At 41.1% G+C, this 23,780-nt stretch overlaps 1 protein-coding gene and 2 long non-coding RNA genes across 4 annotated transcripts in view; all 3 read left to right on the top strand.

Moving 5' to 3' along the window:
* The window catches only part of LOC119911718 (titin-like), a 305,379-nt gene that overhangs the window by 64,931 nt on the left and 216,668 nt on the right, over nucleotides 1–23,780 (top strand). The gene's annotated exons all lie outside the window — the stretch shown is intronic.
* LOC119911721 overlaps nucleotides 1–23,780 on the top strand; it is a 62,092-nt gene that overhangs the window by 28,354 nt on the left and 9,958 nt on the right. Inside the window, exon 3 of the long non-coding RNA XR_005446006.1 lies at nucleotides 21,023–21,112. This is a non-coding gene — a long non-coding RNA (uncharacterized LOC119911721). The remainder of the gene's footprint in view (nucleotides 1–21,022; nucleotides 21,113–23,780) is intronic.
* Nucleotides 2,395–7,754, top strand: LOC119911727. The gene is made up of 3 exons (XR_005446012.1): nucleotides 2,395–2,592; nucleotides 2,821–2,856; nucleotides 7,710–7,754. It is a non-coding gene; the product is annotated as an uncharacterized LOC119911727 (long non-coding RNA).

The raw sequence follows: 23,780 nt of genomic DNA, 5'->3' as shown, positions 1-23,780 counted from the left end.
TTTATCAGGACGTTTGTTTATGTCTCACATTAAGCAAATTTCAAGGACCGCCTTTTTTCACCTACGTAATATTGCAAAAATCAGGAACATCTTGTCTAAAAATTATGCAGAAAAACTAGTCCATGCATTTGTTTCTTCTAGGCTGGATTACTGCAATTCCTTATTATCAGGCTGCTCGAAAAAGTCCATTAAGACTCTTCAGCTGATCCAGAATGCTGCAGCACGTGTTCTGACAGGAACCAGGAAAAGAGATCATATTTCTCCTGTTTTAGCTTCTTTGCATTGGCTTCCAGTAAAATCCAGAATAGAATTTAAAATCAATCTTCTTACCTACAAAGCTCTTAATGGTCAGGCACCATCTTATCTTAAAGAGCTCATAGTACCTTACTACCCCACCAGAGCACTGCGCTCCCAGAATGCAGGGTTACTTGTGGTTCCTAGAGTCTCCAAAAGTAGACTAGGAGCCAGAGCGTTCAGCTATCAAGCTCCTCTCCTGTGGAACCAGGTTCCAGTTTGGGTTCAGGAGGCAGACACCATCTCCACATTTAAGGGTAGGCTTAAGACTTTCCTCTTTGATAAAGCTTATAGTTAGGGCTGGCTCAGGTAGTCCTGAACCATCCCTTAGTTATGCTGCTATAGGCCTAGACTGCCGGAGGACATCTTATGATGCACTGAGCTCCTCTCTCCTCTACTTTCTCTCCCTCTGTATGCAACCTCATCCCATTATTGCATGTTACTAACACAACTTCTCCCCTTTCCGGTAGTCTTGTGCTTTCTCGTAACTCTCCTCTCTCCTCCTATCACTTCCTGCAGGCATTTCTTGTGTGGTGTCTGAACAATAATGCTGCGATGATGTGTTGAGAAGAAATCTGCTTGACACTGTTCTTGATCATAAAAATTTTATTAAATCAGAGTTCAGCATCAATTTCAAGCTCTGCAGCAGCTTGGAGAATGACCCAGCCCGATGGCCACTCTGTCTCTCTGTACATGAAACATAGCTTATATAGGACATGTTTAGGTATCTGTTAGGTACCATAGGAGGGTTTGAGTCTGCAAAGTAAAAGGTCAAACCCATAGAAGGGTACAGTACTATCTTGAGGATAACAAAACAAGGGGTTATAGGTCAAATTCTATAGAAGGGTTCACTCCCTACATAACCACCAATCACTGCTCTCCCCGTAGAAGGCCACTGACCCTCTGTCTTGCTGCTACAGTGCTATCATAAAGTGAAGGGCAACTGGACTTGGTTGAAGATACTGGAAAAGTATCAGTATCTTCAACCAAGTCCAGTTGCCCTTGACTTTAACCTTCGTTGGATACGGTGCTATTTTGAACTATTATGAGTCAAATGCATAAGTATTGGATACTACACTGGCTCTAGAGCTGTGGAGTCTGGATCTGTGGCTGCGAGTCACCTGCTGCCCCTGTGTTCCTGCTCGACACCCTCTGCTACAACTATTGTTACTAGTCCTTGTCAGGGAAAATAATTCCTTCCCAAAGAATACGGAGTCAAATAGATGTGTTGAATCATTTCTTTATGTAACGTGGCCATGGAGAGAATGCACGGTTACTCTCCCGAACTCAGCATTTCCTCTTATGGTCTCTCTTAAGTACAGAACAAGTACAAAGCAAACAACAGCCAGCAAATGGTAGATGAAGGATAAACAAATGGCAGAGTATTAGCATACACTCAAAAACTCTTCCTGAGCTAAGAAAAGGAAATGCAAATGTATGTGGCATCAGATGTTTCTCTGTCTCTTGATTGGTCTATGTTAAAACTCTCACCTACATGCCAGCAGATGTTTATTGTAAATCAGACAACCTTTTGCTTAGGAATAAAAACCATGTGACCAATGCTCATTTCTCACAAGTTAATTACAGTGAAATCCTAAAAATCAGCAACTTATAATGTATTTCTCACATCCTATTGTTATTATCATTAACACTACTATAAATATCTGTACCATTTTTCATTTAGTCTATAGCAACATCACCTTTACTGTCTGTACCTGTGTGTATAGTGTGTAGGCTGCCTCCCTCCCCTCTCTCTCCTTCCATCCCTCTCTTTTTCTCTCTGTTCCTCTCCTGCCCTCTCTCTCTCTCTCTCTCTCTCTCTCCCCTTCACCCCCCAACCGGTCGAGGCACTGACTCCTGCAGGACATCTGTGTCACTGCAACAACATCATAAGTAAGAGAGAAACCAAGGAAGGTTTGGTTTTACAAAATATTTTTGGAGATCTTAAAAAGTGAAATCTTCATCACACAGATATTTACAGAGTGGAGAGAAATTCCACTGAGGAACTTTACAGCCTTGTTTCTAATGAATCTGTCTCATAGTGATCTCAGACCTCTTAAATCAACCAACTTCATGTTAATCCTGCAACGCTGTCACTTCCTGCATGTAAACACTTTGTGTAGGGGCCCCTGTCTCCTGATCATCTGTTGTGCGCATGAAGAAAAAAGACCCATTTCTTAAATGAAGGAGAGAAACCCACACAGTCACTACCCCACAAAGAGGAAGGAGGAGAGTTTAACTGGACTGTTGATTTCATAACACCAAGTGGTGCAATGGGACGGACGTCTTTTCTGCTCTGTAAGTACAATCTAATTATACTTAAATAACTGTAAACTGTTATTATTCACCCGTTAGACTGATCACTACAGGAAAAGTAGTTTTTTTTATCTTTCTTTATTCAATCTGAACCATTTAACATCCACATGGTGCATTCATTTAGGGCTGGAAGATTTTGCAGTATTATTGGAGCAGTAAGTTTTTCAGTTATCTGTCTGGTTTTATGTTAAATCTCTGGTTTCTCTTCAGTGCTGATCTCTCTGCTGAGCTACAGGACCAGCGGAGGTGAGTGAACTCAAAAGACACTCAAAAGCTGTTTGCATAATGCTTTCTGGTCATATAAAATGTTTTTTCTTTAAAGAGATTGAACACAAAAAGACACTAACACATACTGAGAATGTTTTAACATTTACTAACTAAATGAACATTTACACTATTCAGAAACAGACTTAAGTAAAACTAACAAGACAACAGTCTCTAAAAACCAGCCTGTTCTGATGCTTCGTATATACACTTTGAGAAAACCATGGCTATTGTACAGCTTGGTTATGACGCCCCCCCGTCACAGAAGTTAGTGCCTAAACCTAAGTCAGTGAATATATGCATGTCGACTGGCTCCTTTGTGTTGCAACGCTATTGCAAACTGCAGTGTATCATACACACGCAAAATCGCCGTTTTGTGTACAATAGCCACGGTTTTTCCCAAGCGTGTGAATGTAGCAAGACGAGGGTGTGATTCTATTTAAATGCGTAATACTAACTTAAATAAGTTAACAACGCCACCTAGGGAATTTCGCCCTAGGAAATATTGATAGGTCACACAGGTTCGTATGAAATAAGGCCAGGGTAGAGAGTGTTTCACATTTAAACAAATAATTTTAACAAAATACTAATTAAAAAAAAACAAACCAAAAGTAACTTAGCAAAAAGAAAGAAACCACACCAACTACATATACTAGCTATATACTGTGGGGCGGCTGTGGCTCAGGTGGTAGATCGGCGGTTCAATCCTGGCTCCCCCCGGTTGCGTGTCGAAGTGTCCTTGGGCAAGATACTGAACCCCGAATTGCCCCTGGCGGCTATTCCGCCAGTGTATGAATGAGTGTGAATGTTAGTTTCCGTTTGAGCACTTAGGCTCAAACGGAATGTGTGTGACTGGTGAATGCAGATGTAGTGTAAAAGCGCTTTGAGTGGTCGAAAAGACTGTACGGAGCATTTACATTTAGTTAAGAAGGCATGCCATTACTGAATAAAATTGAAAGTATGGGCCTAATTTAATATACAATATACCATTTAAAATACACAGTGGCTAAAAGGATAAAGCAAAACACACCAAAATGAATCAAAACGTATAAACCGGCAGCCCGCTTAGAGCAAAGACACAGCCGGAACTGGGCCGACCAGGCAGAGGGCAATCCCACAGGGGGAGAGAGAGCGACACCCAAAGTCGAGGCACGAGAGAGACAGACCAAGCCGCTGTTCAAACCCCCGCCGAGGCAGCAGTGCAGCAGATCACCTCCACGGTTCCACAACGCACACACATAACCAGCCAAAGGCCAAAGGCCAGATTGAAAACAACAACAGCAACGATTCGCTCACACGGACCGAGAGCAACGTCGCGTGCACCGACGCTGCAGGTTTAGGGGTATTAACCACCGGCTAAACTGTTGCGCTGCAGGCCATAACAGATGTAACAGCATTCGCAACAGCACACCACAACGCCGGATCACTGTCACCAACAGCCAAAATGCCCAGTCCAGGTAAGAAAGAGACTGACACAGGTGCATTACCACCTGTACTTATAGGCCACGGCAGGGGCATCCGGCTGTCAAGGCACCAGCGCAGTGCCATACGGTGGCGGTGCCACTTAATCACCAAAGCCGCAGTCTCCCAGAAGTCTCTCGCAGGCAGTCTCAGGCTGTCTGAGAAAAGAGCACCAAGCTGTGATGCATTTATGGTCAAACAGGTCAAAGACTATTAACTATTACACCTGTGATAAAAACATGCAGGGAACTGTGGTGGAAATTATATTCCTGGTGAGAGGTTGAGCAAATAATTGAGTTATAATGAACTGTTGTCTTTGAAGAATTTATTTAACAAAAGAGAATAAACAGAGAAGTACTACGTCACTAACATCTGGCCCTGAGCAAAGGGCTGCATGATCATTTACACAGTCTGGGTTTCTATGTTTTGGAGAACAAAAGATCTTTGACTGGTCCCAGTCAAGGAAGGAGAAGAGCAGCTAGCGAGGAAAACAATCAACAACCCCACATCCCTGACCTAAACCCCACACATGTGGACAGACTGAAATAACAAAACAATAATAAAAAGGGAACAGGTTAAAGATTTAAAACAATATATAAACAGAATAAAAGGAGAAAATAGCACTCCTGTAAGTACTTGTGTAAAGGATTATAAGTAAATAATAAAACAATTTTCTGCTCTTATAGGAAGTATTTAACCTTTTAGATTTCACTTAAAGACAACTTATTTTCCAGCATGTAGGGCAGCCCTATATGTCTGCATTCCACTTTCTTGACTGGAAGGGCACCTTAAATTTAAAAGTACATGACATAAATAACTCAATTTAACAAATAAATATCACATCCAGAAAATATAGTGAATCTTCATAATGCAGCAGGTGCAAAATTTGAATCTTCAGTCAGTCATCATCAATTCCTCCCTTAATTCTGTCCAACAATATAAATGAAATAAATGATAAATATATTTTATTTCCATTATTGTTGTTTTTAATAATTAACAAATGGTTAAAAAACTATTTGTATTTCTGGGCTGGTTGGAAATAATTAATGACAATATAAGACTGGTCCTTTTCCCTGAGCTAATTACTTCAAGCCAACTGTGCTGTTAAAAAATACTGAAAAAAAAAAAAAAAAACTTCTTCGTCACCCAATTAGGAAGTGTGTACCTTACTGTTCTATGTTGCTTTTGGTCAAACAAAAGAGCGCCAATCCCGGACGTGAAACCCCACTTCAATCTAAACTAATCATAGAGAACAACAGGACTTGTCTACGAAATGGTTGACACCCTATCTTAAGTGTCAATGAAACAGTCCAAACAAAACACTAAACAAAGAGGTGTCAGTTTTCTTCACAATACAAAGAGGATACAAACAATGGTTTAATCAACATTCCCGGCACGGCTTTCTGCTGTTCTTCCTTGGGGCGGGGTACAGCTTCTCCCTGGACATGCGGTCTGGGGTCCTTTGCGCTTTGGGGGGTCGCAGGGTGTCCTGGCTTCTGGGGGTGGGGGTCTGCGGTGGGATTGTGGGGCGATTGTCGATGCATCTTGATGCATTATACTTTTTCCCTGGGCAGGGTCTCTGGATGGCTGCTGGGCGTTTAGTTTGTGCGTTGGAGTCCGGGGGAGGCATCTCCTCGTTGGCTTGGAGGGACCTGTTTGCGTTCCTGTTTTGCTTCGTTGGCCTCGGATCCGTGCTTGCCCATTTCTCTGTCGGCCAGTTGTTGGACCCCTCTGGATACTGAGGTTTATAGTTAGTTTTCGGGATGTGCAGTGTGGGTGCGGGGCAGGGCTGTGCTCCGGTTTGTTCTGGGTTTGTGCCTGGAGTTCTCGGCCCTTGATGGATGGATGGGTTGTTGGTGGCATGCAGCTGAGCTAGTTGATTTTGCCTCGTTGCTGGTTTGGCTGGTGTTGCATGGCGGCCGGGGGCGCGCTGGGCATGGGGGATGTCGGCTGGCGCCGGCGGCCTTAGTTTTTTCCGGCGGTTGGGGGGACGGTGGACTTTTATTGGCGGGTGCACGGTGACCTGTGCGGCGCGTTTGCTGCCGGGCTGGGACTTGCTGCTGGTGTCTCTCTCCGCTGGCTTTCGCTGTCGTGTTGTTCCGTTTGCTCTCTCTCATTTGCCCGACCTCGCACGCGGGATTCGCGGGGGGCTGCTGGGCATGGGTGTCGCTGTGCTCGCGCAGTGTGCGCGTTGGGCTCGTCACTTGTGCATTGGTGTTGATGATTGCGTGGCATTTGGGCATTGTGGTTGTTTGCTGCGCGGCGGTGGGGTGCTGGATGGGGGAGGCCACTGGTCTATGTTGTGTCTGCGCCGCGGTCGGTCCGGGCGCTGCTCTTCCTCTTTTGCGTTCCGTCGGCATTATGTTGTCAACTGGCATTTGGGTCAGGGTCTTCTGCGTTTGCATCGCGGTGCATCTGGGAGTCTTTGTTTTTTTTTGATTTGATTTATTCTTTTTCTTTCTTCCACCCCTATTGGCTACTGGGGTTCTTGCCTGCCTGTTACAGTCGTGGCGTCCCACTCTCTCTAACAACTACATTCTTTAACAGGCTTATGCGCACACACATGTACATACACACACATACAGACACATTCACCCACACAGACACAAACAAACTTAGGTTGTCCCTGGTAGAATTATTCCTGATGCCTTTCTTTCAGTTACTTATTTAAATTAATTATTATTCCAGCTCTCGTGGCTGTGTTGTGTTGCTTATTTAGTGTGTGTGACTGTTTCTTGTTTTCATTGTTCTCTTAGTTGTCTTAATATGTCATTAATATGTCAGCTGTTTATTGCTGCTGTTCGGCTGGTTTTCTTTTACTATTATTATTATTTTTATTGTTTTTTTTGTTTGTGTTTGTTTGTTGTTGTTTTTCTCCTCCCCAAGCCCCCCTCTCTGTTCTCTTGCAGGTTTCGTTGCTTTCTGCAATTGGTGTTTCCCACAGCTTTTCCCTGTTGTCCCCACCCTCCATCCCCCTTTCCCCCTTCTCTTGCAGGTGTTGTCCTTTCTCTGTGCTGTCTGTTTGTGCCCCCCCCATCCCCGTGTCTGCCCCCCTGTCCGGCCCGGTGACAAATCAATACATAATTAAATAAATAATAAAACAGACAAAGGAGTATTTTAATACTCTCTTGTTAAAGTAAAATCTGTCTGGCACAATATGGTATCCAGGTCATTATACTCTATACCAGGCTGCTGGGCAGGACAGGTTTAAGAAAAAAAAAAAAAAAAAAAAAAAAAAAAATACTGTTGCCCAGTGTGTCAGCAACCACATGGTGCTGATTAGTTTAGCATATCCTGTCGTTCCCAACAAAGTGTCAAGATTTTACTGTGAGACATTTGGTCATTTCACTAAAAATGTAACGTATCCCCTCCAGCCTCTCTGACTGTGAGTCCCAGCAGCTCTCAGCTGTTTGAAGGAGAGTCTGTCTCTCTGAGCTGTGAGGAGGACGACAGCTCTGCTGGATGGACGCTGAGGAGGAACACAACCAGAGGATCCAGGACTCAGTGTGGAGCTGGCTGGGGAACATCAGCTGGTTCTTCCTGTAACATCAGCTACATCGCCCCATTGGACAGTGGAGTTTACTGGTGTGAGTCCAGAGAGGGAGCAACCAGTAACACCATCAACATCACTGTCACTGGTAAGATCAGACTGTGGAGTTAGTGTTGATGAAGCTGTGTGTAAATGATGAAATGCTGTAGTTTGTCTCTGTGTTGAGGTGGACCAGTGATCCTGCAGAGTCCTGTCCTCCCTGTGATGGAGGGACATGATGTCACTCTGCACTGTAAAACAGAGACCCCTCCCTCCAACCTCACAGCTGGTTTCTATAAAGATGGCTCCCTCATCAGGACTGAGCCTACAGGTCACATGACCATCCACCATGTTAACAAGTCTGATGAAGGCCTCTACAAGTGTAACATCAGCGGTCGTGGAGAGTCTCCATCCAGCTGGATCTCTGTCACAGGTGAGGAGCTCAAAGATAATTCTCAAACTGACCTTGTTTTGTTTTCTACATTGAGTTCAGCAGGTTTCAGGACAGCAGAGATGATTCATGATGAGACAACATTTCTAACTTTGCAATCTGCAAAGAAACAAGAGTGAAATCTGTGAGAGTTTTATTTTCTGTGCCTTTTATTATAATTTCTTGTTCATTTCAGTGAAACCCACCACTACAAGTCCTCCTTCAACCACCCTTCCTGCTGGTTCCTCCTCTCCTCCTCTCTCTGTGTTGTTGTCTGCTGTTCTGACTTTCTGTGTTCTGGTTCTTCTGGTTCTTCTGGTTCTTCTGGTTCTGCTGGTGAGACGATGCCTCCATATGAAACCTAAAGGTTGGTCACAGACTCCATGTGCTGCAGTTCACAGTTAAAGTCACATTTTACTGTTGACACATTTCTATTAACACTTCTGGATGTACAAATAATAACAAGTTACAAACTGTTTCTTTCAGTCAGACGTCCATCTGGATTCTCATAAATCACATTGCTGTTGTTAATAAAACAATCTCACCACAGGGTCCATTTAGTGAGCTGTGGAGCTTTTGATCGAATCACATGATCTTTCTTGATTTAAATTTCTGCTCCTTTTGGTTCATTCAGCTGCTGAAGTAGAAGCTGGAGATGATGACATCACAGATGACATCACATACAGTGATGTCAAAATATCACGTCACCTACAGCAGCCAATCAGACGCAGCAAAGGTAACTGCTAAATGTTTTATTGATTCTGGACCCTCTCCATCTGAAGGTTGTCCCCTGCTATAAATCTTTTAATAATTGTGTAAGTAGTAAAACAATATAAACGTAAATGGGGCAATAAAAGTGTGTTTTAATTTTAGAAACATTTTGAGTCCCTCCTCTCTGGCCTCACAGTGTCCACTGCCTGCTTTTCCCAAGGGGGTAAAACAGAGATCAGACAGTGACGCCAACCAAAGCCTCCATGGAGGGATCCATGTAGGCCCAGAAATGACGTTAAAACTCTGTGACGATTGATGATTCGATACTTAAGATCGATGATCTTAAGTCTTTACATGTTTTTGTGTTGTCCTCTTAAGACAATTTTATATCAGCTGTCAAATGTCCAGTAGCCAAGTTGTCCTAGTAACGTTACAGTTTAAGCTTTGAGTAGCAGGCGTGGAGGCATCAGATCCTCAGCTAAAATCTTCTATAAAAAGTACCTTTCTCTCTCAAGTGTCCTATTCCAGGCAATAATCTTACATAGCCCTGCCAACAGCAGCAAAGTTACTCAAAATAGCGGTGTGGGGAATTAATTAATGTGATAGCAGCCATGGCTAACGTTTTACAAGATCTATAGCTTCCATCATATAACTAAGGATAGTTAGTTACATGATGACACTGCTAGCTTATTATATTTATTACAAGTAATATACAGAGGTGACGTCTAAATAAACGACTCGTATGTTTGTACGTTATGTAAAAGGGTTAACTGATTTGCTTCAAATTGTTCATTTGAGGTGTAAGTAAACGTTAACGTAATTAATAACTGATTCATAGTTAGTTAGTTAGTGTTGCAAAATAACGTTAACGTTACCACATTTATATATTAAAAAGCATTTAAAACCTTGTGAAGTATAATGTCAACAGATATGTGAGTTATTTTAATATTTTCCGGTGTCTTACCTTGACTAGCTGGTAATGACTGTAAACTGGTAATAACACGGCCACAGGTTCCAACCTCCACCATACAGCACCGGGTGTGCAGAAGCTACCTCTGCTAATGCAAAGTAGCATATAGCATTAGCTCCTTAGCGTGAGCTAACTCATTCATGTTGAGCTAGGTGGGAGTGGTTTCAGCAACACGTCACCTCAGCTCCACCCATGACCCGCCTCTTTGCCCATTTATGGATATCCGGGAGTGACGCGCAGTGATGCAGTGCCAAGATGGCGACGACCAGCTCCACCCAATTCGGGCTTCAAAACTGCTCTTCAGAACGCTAGGGGTGACGTTACGGATGCTACGTCCGTTTTTATATACAGTCTATGGGTGTTTCACGTCATGCACACAGCGGCACAGACAGTAACTGGCTATTGTCACAGCCACACACAAGCCCGCTTTAATGCACGGGTTTACTGGAGCTTAAGCCCCAATGCCTACGAAGACAAGGGGCCTATCATAGGCCTATAAATAATCACATAGTTTTGTAGTTTGTTGCATTTCTGTCCATTCATGTTTTTGGCTGCTGATTGATCCAATTTACAAGTGACCCACATGGGAAGCACGATATGACAGCCTCTCAGAATGTCCGGGTTTTTCCAGCATAGAGAAATTTTTGGCGCCCCACAAAGAGGTTTCAGCGAGCACCATAGGAAATTTGTCATGGAAATTATATTCCTCATGAGTGGTTGAGCAAAGAATTGAGTTACAACCAACCGTTGTCTTTGAAGAATTTATTGGCTAGTAGTCCTTACCTGGGAAGATGTCAAGTAAGATGCATCACTCTGTAGCTCAAGAGTGGAGCGTACAACACATAGGGTGAAAAGAGGAGCTGCAGCAATGTGCAGTATGAGAAAAATATGGTGTTTTTTGAAAATTAAACCATGTAAACCTGTTCTGGTACAACCCCTAATTAAGATTTTGAACCTGAAAACAAGCATAATACCACCTCTTTAAAAAGAACGGTTAAAAGCATTAAGTCACTGTAATCTGTTAGTTCAGTTAATTCAGTCCTTATTCAACCTCCCCCCTTCTGCCCACGTGGTCCCTTGGGACACACATGAGCAACCTTCTGGACCATGTTTTGAAAGGGTTAAACAATAAGATTCAACAACATACAGTGGGTACGGAAAGTATTCAGACCCCTTTAAATTTTTCACTCTTTGTTTCATTGCAGCCATTTTCCAAAAATCAAAAAAGTTCATTTTATTTCTCAGTAATGTACACTCAGCACCCCATCTTGACAGAAAAAAACAGAAATGTAGAAATTTTTGCAAATTTATTAAAAAAGAAAAACTGAAATATCACATGGTCATAAGTATTCAGACCCTTTGCCGTGACACTCATATTTAACTCAGGTGCTGTCTATTTCTTCTGATCATCCTTGAGATGGTTCTACACCTTCATTTGAGTCCAGCTGTGTTTGATTATACTGATTGGACTTGATTAGGAAAGCCACACACCTGTCTATATAAGACCTTACAGCTCACAGTGCATGTCAGAGCAAATGAGAATCATGAGGTCAAAGGAACTGCCTGAAGAGCTCAGAGACAGAATTGTGGCAAGGCACAGATCTGGCCAAGGTTACAAAAAAATTTCTGCTGCACTTAAGGTTCCTAAGAGCACAGTGGCCTCCATAATCCTCAAATGGAAGACGTTTGGGACGACCAGAACCCTTCCTAGAGCTGGCCGTCCGGCTAAACTGAGCTATCGGGGGAGAAGAGCCTTGGTGAGAGAGGTAAAGAAGAACCCAAAGGTCACTGTGGCTGAGCTCCAGAGATGCAGTCGGGAGATGGGAGAAAGTTGTAGTAAGTCGACCATCACTGCAGCAATCCACCAGTCGGGGCTTTATGGCAGAGCGGCCCGACGGAAGCCTCTCCTCAGTGCAAGACACATGAAAGCCCGCATGGAGTTTGCTAAAAAACACCTGAAGGACTCCAAGATGGTGATAAATAAGATCCTCTGGTCTGATGAGACCAAGATAGAACTTTTTAGCCTTAATTCTAAGCGGTATGTGTGGAGAAAACCAGGCACTGCTCATCACCTGTCCAATACAGTCTCAACAGTGAAGCATGGTGGTGGCAGCATCATGCTGTGGGGGTGTTTTTCAGCTGCAGGGACAGGACGACTGGTTGCAATCGAGGGAAAGATGAATGCGGCCAAGTACAGGGATATCCTGGCTAATCGCTAAAATAACGAAGGAGTGGCTTCACAACAACTCCGTGGCTGTTCTTGAATGGCCCAGCCAGAGCCCTGACTTAAACCCAATTGAGCATCTCTGGAGAGACCTGAAAATGGCTGTCCACCAACGTTTACCATCCAACCTGACAGAACTGGAGAGGATCTGCAAGGAGGAATGGCAGAGGATACCCAAATCCAGATGTGAAAAACTTGTTGCATCTTTCCCAAAACGACTCATGGCTGTATTAGATCAAAAGGGTGCTTCTACTAAATACTGAGCAAAGGGTCTGAATACTTATGACCATGTGATATTTCAGTTTTTCTTTTTTAATAAATTTGCAAAAATTTCTACATTTCTGTTTTTTTCTGTCAAGATGGGGTGCTGAGTGTACATTACTGAGAAATAAAATGAACTTTTTTGATTTTTGGAAAATGGCTGCAATGAAACAAAGAGTGAAAAATTTAAAGGGGTCTGAATACTTTCCGTACCCACTGTAGAATGAGCTGGCAGCCTTCTTCTTCTGGCTTCTCCTGTGGGAATCTGTCCAAATGGGTGCAGACACACAAACATCCAGTTCAGTATAAAATAAACAACAAAATAATAAGCAACAGGACAACAAAGCACCAGGCATCTGGTTTCTCCCCAAGATGTAGTGTCAGAACAGGTCAGGTACCTGTCTTTCAAGTCGGTCAAGTGCACTGTTTTTCACCATGAATCATGGAAGAGATATTCATCTCTCTTTTAACCTTTGTTAATAATTAGGATCCTTTGTCTACAAAACAGTCATCACCTCTTTATGGTGATGACAGTTTTGGAATAGATGGAAAAGGCTTGTACGCTGTAGGAGAGAGAGACGTACTCTCACTGTGATCACATGTCCCCGGTTTATCCTGTCTGTTCCGATTGCAATTTAGACAGACTAACCTTGTGTGTGGCCACTGAGAGCTATCCGCTTTAGCAAACGATGGTCATCTCAGCATGCTTCTTGTGATGGACTGCAGAACGAAACCAACCAGTCGCGTGGCTAATGTAAAATTTTAACCAGTCCTCTGCCGAATCACCAACAGAGAAATGTGTGGCATTTTATGTAATCAATAACTGGGTTGTGTGAAATTTTGAGACCTAGTAAATGATGCACTGCACCATTTACTGCTAGTTGGTCTACAACACTCTATCACTCTGTGCTCTGTTGGTTGGCCTTCCCCACCGATTTTCCTTTAATAGAAAGTTGTGGGAGTGGGCAGGCGAGTCATCACATGGGATGGTGACTCCAGCCTACAACAGTGAATTGAAAACTTTGAATCACTAACAAACAAACAAACATGTTTAATACATTCAAGCGCTTCTTGTTTAGTAGATATCATTTAGAATCGTCAACTCATCCAAATCAAATTAGACTTTGTGAAACCTATAGCTATAAACTGTCATTCAGTTAGCACCTCAGACATGTGGTCATGTTGAATGAATGTCTACCCATGGTGTATGGAAAAGATGTTATTGGAACCAATTCACCGGTACTCAGAACCTCAGCAATCCGTGCCAAAACAGGCACCACCCTTGCTGTCCCGGTTATCTATGGTTGTGCGTGATAAAAAAACCATAACCGTCAAGCCTCATCATCTCCTGATGCTTATGTGTGAATAGTGGCAATAAATGGCTTAAACGGAACCATTTGTCCCTTCTGGATTCTTATCGATGTACCATAGTGATGTTCAAACTCCTGTGAACCAAATATAGAAAGATTTTACATGTAGATATTGTGTATGTTAAGCATGCTCTTTCGTGCTGTCTGTCTTCCATGTTGTGACATACAACTCTTCCTTAATCCAGCAGCAGTTTCTGGACTAATCAAACTCAGAACTTTCAGGGTCTCATTGCGTCTCGCTTCAGACCACTGTAGTCCTAAAGTGATGGTCATGCGGACTAGGAGAGTCCTACATGATCCGGTCTGGTCTTGCTGTTCAGCTGCTGGCCTGCATCATGCGGGCAGAACTTAGTCCAGGTAATTCTGGACTGTCCTTTGCTGTACTCAGCATACTTCAAATGGAGGTACTTTTACTGGACCGGAGCACATTTCCTTCTGTGCACCAGCAGTGGATGTTTAATTTTTTGGTTTCGCATCTCTCTGTTGCTGCCCGGTCAGATTTCAGCAGCAGCTTCACCCATGGCATATTCTTCTTACTGGACTGGATCTGGGACTGGAGCATGTAGGAGGAGGAGGAGGAGTGGAGTCCAGGACTGGATCAGCCAGAATAGATTCCGTGACTTGTACCTCAGTTAAAGAAGAAATATCAGTTGATCAGTAATCAATAGGCTAATCAGTTTTCAGTTCTGAGCTTTCCTTAGCCTCAGATCTTGTCTTCTTCTAGCCTACCCATCTGAATTGCAGAATTTTTATTTTCTTTCCTCTGGACAGGGCTGCACGCTCTATTGCATTTTCTCTCCTTTCTCTCCAAACATGTCTTTAGCTGGTTCAATAGTTTTAGGCTAAAGCTTCTATTTTGCAGGAAACCCATTTCAACCCACTTATCAAAGTGTCCCATTAATGTTTAATATTTTAGTCATCAATTTCTGGTGAAACAACTGAGTGGATTCAGACTCAGTCTCCACTTTACTCTGACACATGCCATAGTCTACTCTCTCTAGCTAGTCTGTACTCGGGTCCATAGCGATATCTGGGTCCACTGAGTTCGGTTAAGTCTGAGGCTACGCGCTGCAAACCTAACTTATCAGCTGGAAACCCCAAAAACCCTCGGACGCCACAGAGAAAACCAGGACACGTCTGTCCACGTGCCACTTTGATCCAGTCCCACTCTGCACCCCCTTGTCAGTTTACAAGCGGGCAAAGGGTCCTGCAAATCACTCAGAGATATAAGACTCTGTTCAATCTCACTCTTTTTATCGTTTCCCTCAATTATCTACTCATTTCTCACCGTGTAAGTTCTTTTCCTTTTCTTCCTGGATCGGAGCGAAGATCAGGGCTCTGCTGAACACAATTTCTCCCTGCAGGAAGGATTTTAAGCCAGCCTCAGTCCGAATCCCTCGTCCGTCCCATCTGGGGTGCCAAATTGTTGTGGAAATTATATTCCTGGTGAGGGGTTGAGCAAAGAATTGAGTTACAACCAACAGTTGTCTTTGAAGAATTTATTTAACAAAAGAGAATAAACAGAGAAGTACTAAAACACATATACAGCTGGTCCAGAGACCTTTGGGCGTCTGGCCCCCGAGCAAAGGGATGCATCATCATTTACACTGTCTAGATTTCTGTGTTTTGGGGAACAGAGATTCTCTCTCAGCCTTGAATGAACATTCCAGGAGATGAGAGGAACAACAAGAGAGGAAAACACCAAAACAATCTCACAGCTCAGACCTAAACCCTAGTAAATGTGGACAGACCAACATAAGGAGTATAGGAGAAGAAAGGTTAAGGATAAAAACACAATACATATCTATAACATTAACAGTAATAATAATGATAATATGAAAAGATCATACATAAAAGATTAAATGTAAGAGGACACAATTTTCTGCCATAACAAAAAACACCAGCACCAAAATGATCAGAATTGAGAAAAAAAAACAACATTTCAAATCTTCTCCGAATGTGTTTTAATAGCTATTTATCAAACAACTGTTGAGCGAGCAGAACAGAAACTTAAATACGAAATCTTGTCTTCCAGTAGTCACCTCTCCTCTCATCCACAGCGCTGTATTTTACACATGAAGCTGGCGCTGGATTCATAAACCAGCTGCTGTGCAGGTTTGACCGCGCCTGAACGCTCCGTTACGAAGCTAACGTTACTGGTCAAGATGACTTCAGTTATTCCTCACAATATAAAAGCTTGCGATTGTGCTTGAAGTGTGTTGGTATTCATCGGTACTGTCCCTTTTACGTTTTATTCTTCGGCATACCGGCACCGGAACTCCTCTGCCGTCTCCAGAACAGGTTTTCTGTGCTCGACATGCCACTCACCTGTTCTCTCCTCTCGCCTGCTGATCTCTGCAGGGAGATCGGGAGCGTTTTATCCAGCTGTGTGCGTCAAGCTCGTCAAAGTCACTTTTCGCAAACCAACCAATCACAGCCTGGAGGAGGCGGGACATTAAAAGAAGGTTGGAGGCACTACAGCAAATGCATGTATGCACGATTATTATTACTGGGAAGTTAGTACTTTGCATAAACAAATGAGAGACTGAGCACCATGTAGAGCATTTTTCGTGCACAATAGTTTAATGACTGAAGAAACCCACAAAAATTAAACTGTTTTGTCCAACTGGAATATTAGGTTACTAATGGTAAGCTATAGTAGCCTGTACTGTTATCTGAAATTATAAACAAACCTTAACCACAGTGGTGTAGAAAATTATTTTATTAGTGAAACAAATGAATCTCATCAAATAATCTATCTGTAGGCAGATTATCCAAATAAAGTGTAACCTGTAAATATATTTATCAGAAAAGGCCGAGCGCAGGAACAGAGGAACAGAGGTGTGGACACAAGTTGCAGACACTGATGAGGAGGTGGCAGTGCAAATAAAGATTTATTTCAAACAAGCTAAACAAGCTTACGTGAACACAAGATGAGAGTCCAAACAAAAGGGGCAATCCAAGAAACAGAGTAATCCAAACGGGGAAAAAATCCAAAATGCAGAAAAGTTAGTTGAGGAATAATCCATGAAGCAAAGAACAGGCAGGAACACTCAGCAAAAGACGATGACACCACGAGGACTAAACAGAACTGAGTAACTGGGCAATATATACACACAAGCAGGCATGGCAATTAACACAGATGAGACACATAAGCAATCAAGCAGACAGGAAACAAAGCTAGACAAAAAACACATGAAACTGATACAAAATAAAACAGGAAGTATAGCTAGCAACAATACACAAGGTCACGTGAAACCAAATACAACCGAGAATAAGGAGGCAATGATCAACTAACCAAACCTAAACAAAAACACAGGCAAAGATTAAAACAAGAATGGACATAATAATAAAAACTCAGAAATAACAAGAAAATGCATAGATTTCGGTCATACAGTGACTCACTGCCTTTACTGTACGCACACCGATCATGCTTACTGTTGCGCGAAGTATAGACAAAACTTACATATTTTTATTGTTTTTATCGGGGGCCTACAAAACCTCTCAGCCCTAACGGATTTAAATCAGTGAGATTAGAAATAAAATACTAGAAATAGGGTAATGTATTCTTTCAAATATTTTCAATTAAATATTTAATTAATGTATTTTAAAATGTCTCCCCAAAAATGTGTTAGATTTTATTTGTAATGTTAATGCTGGTGCTGAAGGGGATCCTAATAAAAATATCCAATCAAGAAAAGTTGCAGAGATGTTTGTCAGTTATAGTTGTCAGAAAGAAAGAAGTGGAATCAGCGGGTCAGACCTTTAAATAATCAGTAATTAGAATCATTAGTGCATCTCTTATTTCAGCTGGTACAGCTATAATCCTGTGTGTGAACTGATGTTAGGTTAATGTTGTAGATCTACTGTTGTGTTGGGTTTTGCTCAGTATGATGTTCAGTGGCAGATCAGCAGCAGATCAATATTAAGAGACGGCCTCTGTCCCAGAGGAAACCTAAAATACTATGTGGAAGATGCTTAGGATAATTAGGATAATATGACCGATGGTGAACCTATGAACCTTAATCATATTTAAACAATTATTGCTTTGTGTTGTTGGCCAGATATAAAGACAGAGAAAAGTACAAAAAGTCATGGCTATTTGGTAACATCACTGCCTCCATGCTACACTAATAATAGCAGTAAGACTTCCCTCTGTGTACATGTATCCTACACAAGTACAATTTTGGCTGTATTATTTGTGTCCCTTTCAGAAATTTCGCTTGAGAAATTTTATGTTTTCTGCCCCCCTCCCCCCAACTGTTAGATTAAATTCACACCCTTGTGTTTGTTGCATGTGAGTCTGTTTTGTGTCCTGTGGTGAATCTGCTAACAGACGCTAGCAGCTCTGCAGTCGTTTCCTCTTTCTGATAAAAACACTTCAGCCTGACTCTGCACATGTTTCACTGCAGGACTGTTAATGAAAATAAAGATATAATATGAATGAATTGGAAATGCTCTGATAAACACATCTAAGCGTACTCAAACTCTTTTATTGATCTGTTTGTTTAATGTAAATTGTAAACTACCCTTTTCTTTTCCATTTGACATGGATCTTAATATTATATTAATATTTATATAAGTCAATATTTTGACTCATATTTGGATTTCACTTTCATAAACCTTATAATTTAGTAGTCTGTTTGACGTCCTGACATCAAGTTCAAGTTTGTTTGTTGTTATTCATTCACACACTGAGTATACAAATTAATGAAATGCCATTTCCCACAGTCGATGGTGTTTAAAATAAATTCACAAATAGTCAACATGTTCATCTATATTCAGCTTTCACAGCAGCAGCAGTCTTAACAAGAAATATACTGCCAAAATGTGAATTGCATTCCAGTTAAAGTTTTGGACTTTTACATGTCTGTCTTCAGCTGTATGCTGATATTTGACAATGTAAGATGTTTTTAAACATCCTACACATGGGGTGGCAATGGGGCCGTGAGAAGACACATCTTTGGTTTGGGAAACCCGATTTCAATTATCACTGTGACATATACACCATTGTGTACCTGTGCAAGACACAACACACAGTTGTAGAAGTTGTTGGTATTGTTCCATGAAAGAAAGAAAAACCCACAATGGTCCCTGAAATAACTCGAAACTGACAAAATATAATAAATGCAATAATAAATAAAGATTTACTGAAAATTAACTGATGAAAATCAGACATTGCTTTTGAATTGTGGTTCAACAGATTAATAAATAAAAAAAAACAATTTAATGAAACTGGCCTCGACAAAAATTAATGTTCCCCTAGAAAAGATTGGAAAAAATTTGACCCTAGGGACAGTTAAACTAAAGTGAAGGGTACTAACAGTTTTGGATAAAAGCGTCAGCTAGATTAATAAATGTAAATGTTTGTCATCATGTAGGGTCTCAATGAGATGCTTCTCCCATCTGTTTTTATATTATACTTTTATGTTGTTACTGAAGTAAAGCATCTGAATACTTCATCCACCACTGCTAATGTTACTGTTTGTGCAATAGACTGTTTATGTTTTTGTGTAAGAATACCTCAACTTTTTAATAGTGGCATTAAACAATCACTGACTACTTGACAGAGTGCTGGTGTCCTGCAGTATGTGTTAAACTGTATAGGGATGTTACCTGAAACTGACTGAATATGGCTCAGCCCCACCTAGAACTGTTTTCACCAGCCGACCCTGAGTCTCATATTCCTGAGTAGCTGCAGATCAGTGAATTCAGTTCATGAAGCTTGTATCTGCAAAAGCACACAAGGAAAAAATGTTTTCCCCATGTCACGTTATGTTTATATTGAAGTGACACCAATATTTTATATGGATCTTTAAATAAAAAATACAAATTTTAAATTCAAAGTTTCACTGTAACACAGTAAATAATTCAGCTTGTGTGACGTCCTGAAATCAAGTTAATTTATTCTATTTATTTATATTTCATCCACATACTGAGTATACATGAACAAAATGCTGTTTCTCACAGTCCAAGGTGCTAAAAACAAAGTCAGAAAGAGTCAACATGTTCATCCTGTGCAGAACACGTTGACTCTTATCTTGATCACAGCCAGCAGCTCTGTGGTCGTTCGACTCAGATAAATCAGCTTCACTTGTGTTTGGTCTCTTTTCAGCTTTCACAGCAGCAGCAGTGTGAACAAGAAAAAATGTGTTCGTCGAGTTTAATGTTTCTGAGAAAGACAGAACTTCAGCTGAACGTGTCTCTGTACATGTTTCACTGCAGGACTGTGTATTAAAAAAAATAACATACATAAATTATAAATATGCAGAATTACATTTCTCTGTACATTCTGCTCATAAACAGGATCTTCATTAGCAAGGACCACAATCAACGGGTATGATTAAATGATTTATTGAGTAATGAACAGAAGATGTATGAAGCTTGCAGTAGCTGAATAGACATTAGAAAGCGTTGTGGGGAAGCTAAGATAGGGAAATCCGCCGTAGCACCGGGGTACGACGGACCCCCTATAAACCTATGGAGAGGAGGAAGGAGATCAGGAGGCAGGACAGAGAAAGGGGTGGGAGGGAGGGATGCAGGATACGAGGGCGAAGGGGAGGACTTAGGATGTGTGGGTATTTATGGAAATGCTGGCGATGACGTGCTTGATGTGTGGTCCCGCTCCTGAAACTCTGCTAATTAGCACCACTAAACATGTGGAAAATGTTTTACTGTTGTGTTTTACTCAGACATTATTATTTATGTTTGTTTTAATGTAAATAATTACTACATTAAGTGTTTAAGTGATTTTTAATAAAGAGAAGATGGACTCAGCAGAACGAAGATACTTTTTCCATTCTGCACATTAAACTACAGAAACTTCCTCCTGTTGGTTTCAGTGAACTCTGGTCTGATGCTGGTGGTTTTTCACTATAGGGTGATCTGTTTTAGCTGATGGTGACGTGTCTATATTCTGACTTCTGCTGAAATGTGTGAACTTGCATTAATAGAAGTGAGCAGCTTTGTGGTCGTCCAACTTCCTTTTCTAGTCAAATACTTTCCAGTTATGTTTGTTCTTTCAGCTTTCACATCACTGCTGCTATTTAATAAAACTTATTAGGTTATTACTGGTCTACATGTATTATTATATGTGTTGCAATACTAGTAGTACAGCAGTAAATGTACTAACACCACTGGTATCAGTTATAGTATTTGCAGTAACATAATGTGTGTGTGTTTTATTTTCCAGAGAGTGATCCAGCTGCAGTCTACTCAGCAGTGAGAGGAACAGGAGACGTCAGTTATGGACAAATAGCCGTGAGACCACAAAGGACGAGAGGTACAGCTGCTCTTTATTTATTAACCCTTTCACACATCGTGTCCACATTTATGGACAGTTATTTTAACTCCATTTTGGGTTAATATATCATGGTTACGTTCTCCAAGTCATTGGAGGACAGTGTCAGTTGATTGATAGCAACACTGTAACCATGGTAACTCTCTTGGTTTCCAAATATTTATTGCTTGATGACATCATCAATCCAAGATGGCCAAGTGTGATGGCCATGTGCTAAATGACTCAGGCATATCTGTGAAAAAACTTTTAATCAAGGAGCTCAGTTAAAATATTAGTGTGTACAGTTAAGTATTATTAACAGTTTTTTAAATTCAAAATTAGAGGAAAAAAATAAATTTTTATACACCAAAACCAACTGGCCACGTATTTGGATGTCATGCAACAGTGGAGTCAGATTGCATTAAGTTTGATTTCTGTAACCTGCTAGTTTATCTATTCTACTTTTTCAAAGATGTGATTAATTGTACTATTATAATAAAACAGACATTTAACAAATATAAACATAAATAACAATGCAAACGTGCATATTGCAACATTAAATGGCACCTATTATACTGACATACTGTAAAAAAATCAGTTTTAACTAGAACTATGTAATCTGCTTGTTGGTTTGTTGTTTGTTAATATGTTAACTCTGAGATGATTCAGCATGAAGTTAGGATAAAATATGCTACTGGGTTTCCACATACATAACTACAGTTATAAATATAAACTGTTGGGCTTCTGTAAATAACATCATAGAGTACGGTCTAGACCTGCTCTTTTATGAAAAGCGCTGTGAGATAACTGTTGTTGTGATTTGGTGCTATATAAATAAAATTGAATTGAATTGAATTAAATACCACTGTGAGAGTTTTTCCTCTTTTTATTCCTAAAATATGTGTTTTATTTTTATTTTTCAACCATTGATCATAAATACATAACATGACATTACATAAAAAACACAATATTCCACATCAGGTGTCAGGTGGCATTTTACTCCTCTGTTGCGTGGCGTCCACATATGTGGACAGTTAAATGATTTAAAAATAAAAACAGAAATTATTAAAATGTCAATGGATTTGTATTTTAGCCCAATTTTGAGTAATAAAAATAATCTTTAAGGAATAAATAATAATTCATGCTTGAGGGAAAGAACCAGGCAATTTTCATCTCCCTCCAGTCTTTATGCTAAGCTAAGCTAACCACAACCGGACTCCAGATCCAGCTTCTCATCTTCCAGAGAGAGAGTATATCCCAAAATGTTGAACTATACCTTTAAAGAGATGTAGGTAAAAGGAATTTATCACCCACATTCCTCACAAAGTCGTCCAGGAGATAAAAAAGGATACTTTGAGGACGGCGCCTGTCTGCCAACAGTGACCCGTGTGGTGGGACCGAGGCCCTGATCCGCACCTGTTTGTTGAACCTGTGAATTACTAAATCATCAAGTTATGGACCTAGTCGTGCCCTCCTGAATTTGATCTTTAAAGGCAACCTATTATGCTTTTCCATATTTTATGACTTATCTACATTGTTGGATGTTCATGTTAAACATGGCCAAAACTTCAAAAAGTATAAAGTATTTAAAAGTTGTTGAACGCTCTGTTTTCAACTGCTTTTTCTACTAACGGCTCCATTTGACGACACACAGACCTAGATGGAGATGAGCTGAGCGACAACACCCTGGTAACAGGCTTCAGGTCTCTCAATTAATCAAGCTCAATATAAACGGCTTCAGAAGTTTTGCAAACACATCTAACAAGCAACAAGCAGCAGTGTAGTACGAACCATGTGACCACGTCCTGACTCCACACGGAGCTTCATGCTCATTATCAAATGTCCAATTTTCTGCTGCTCAGATTGAATGTTACACACATCTAAAAGACACGGACACAGTGGATATTTTAAAAGCATGGACCAGGTAAAGCAACAGTGAACACACCTGTTGGTCATTCACCACCACAGGGGTATTGATCGATGGCTCAACGTGACCAAGTTAGCTCAGGCTAAGGAGCTAATGCTATATGCTACTATGCGTTAACAGAAGTAGCTTCTGCACCCCCGGTGCTGAATGGTAGAAGTTGGAACTCGTGACTGTGTTGTTACCAGTTTATGGTCGTTACCAGCTTACAGTCAAGGTAAGACACCGGAAAATGTTAAAATAACTCACCTATCTGTTATTGACATTATACTTAACAAGGTTTTAAATGCATTTTAATTAAAGTCTTCTCAGTCAATGTCATATTTGTCTCTTATAGAAGTGTCAAAATAAAACAGTATGTAACATCAACCTTTAATTTTTTACTTTCTACAGTCCCCTCAAAAAGTATTGAAACGGTAAGGCAAATTAGATGTGTTAAACAACTCAGGACAGACCACCCAACCCACCCATTTCTCAAGTGAACAAAACTATTGGAGCATGTGACTGACAGATGTTTCTTGTTGCCCAGGTGTTGCCTTTAAGGTTGATTGTGCAAATATTAAATAGCTCTGCATGACTAGTCTAAGTTTTCATCCTTGGTTCAAACCTATAAAGACTGCATTTCCTGATAAAGAGGATAAACCAACATGAAGACCAGAGAGCTGTCTATGGGAGAAAAGCAAGCCACTGTCAAGCTGAGAAAAAAGGACAATCGACCAGAGCCACTGGACAAACATTGGGCAGAGC

This window comes from Micropterus salmoides, unplaced genomic scaffold, assembly GCF_014851395.1.
Source record: "Micropterus salmoides isolate LMB-PRFRI ecotype aquatic unplaced genomic scaffold, ASM1485139v1 Ms_hic_scaffold_2, whole genome shotgun sequence".
Taxonomy (NCBI): Eukaryota; Metazoa; Chordata; class Actinopteri; order Centrarchiformes; family Centrarchidae; genus Micropterus; species Micropterus salmoides.
This window is presented reverse-complemented; position numbering and strand designations above follow the sequence as displayed.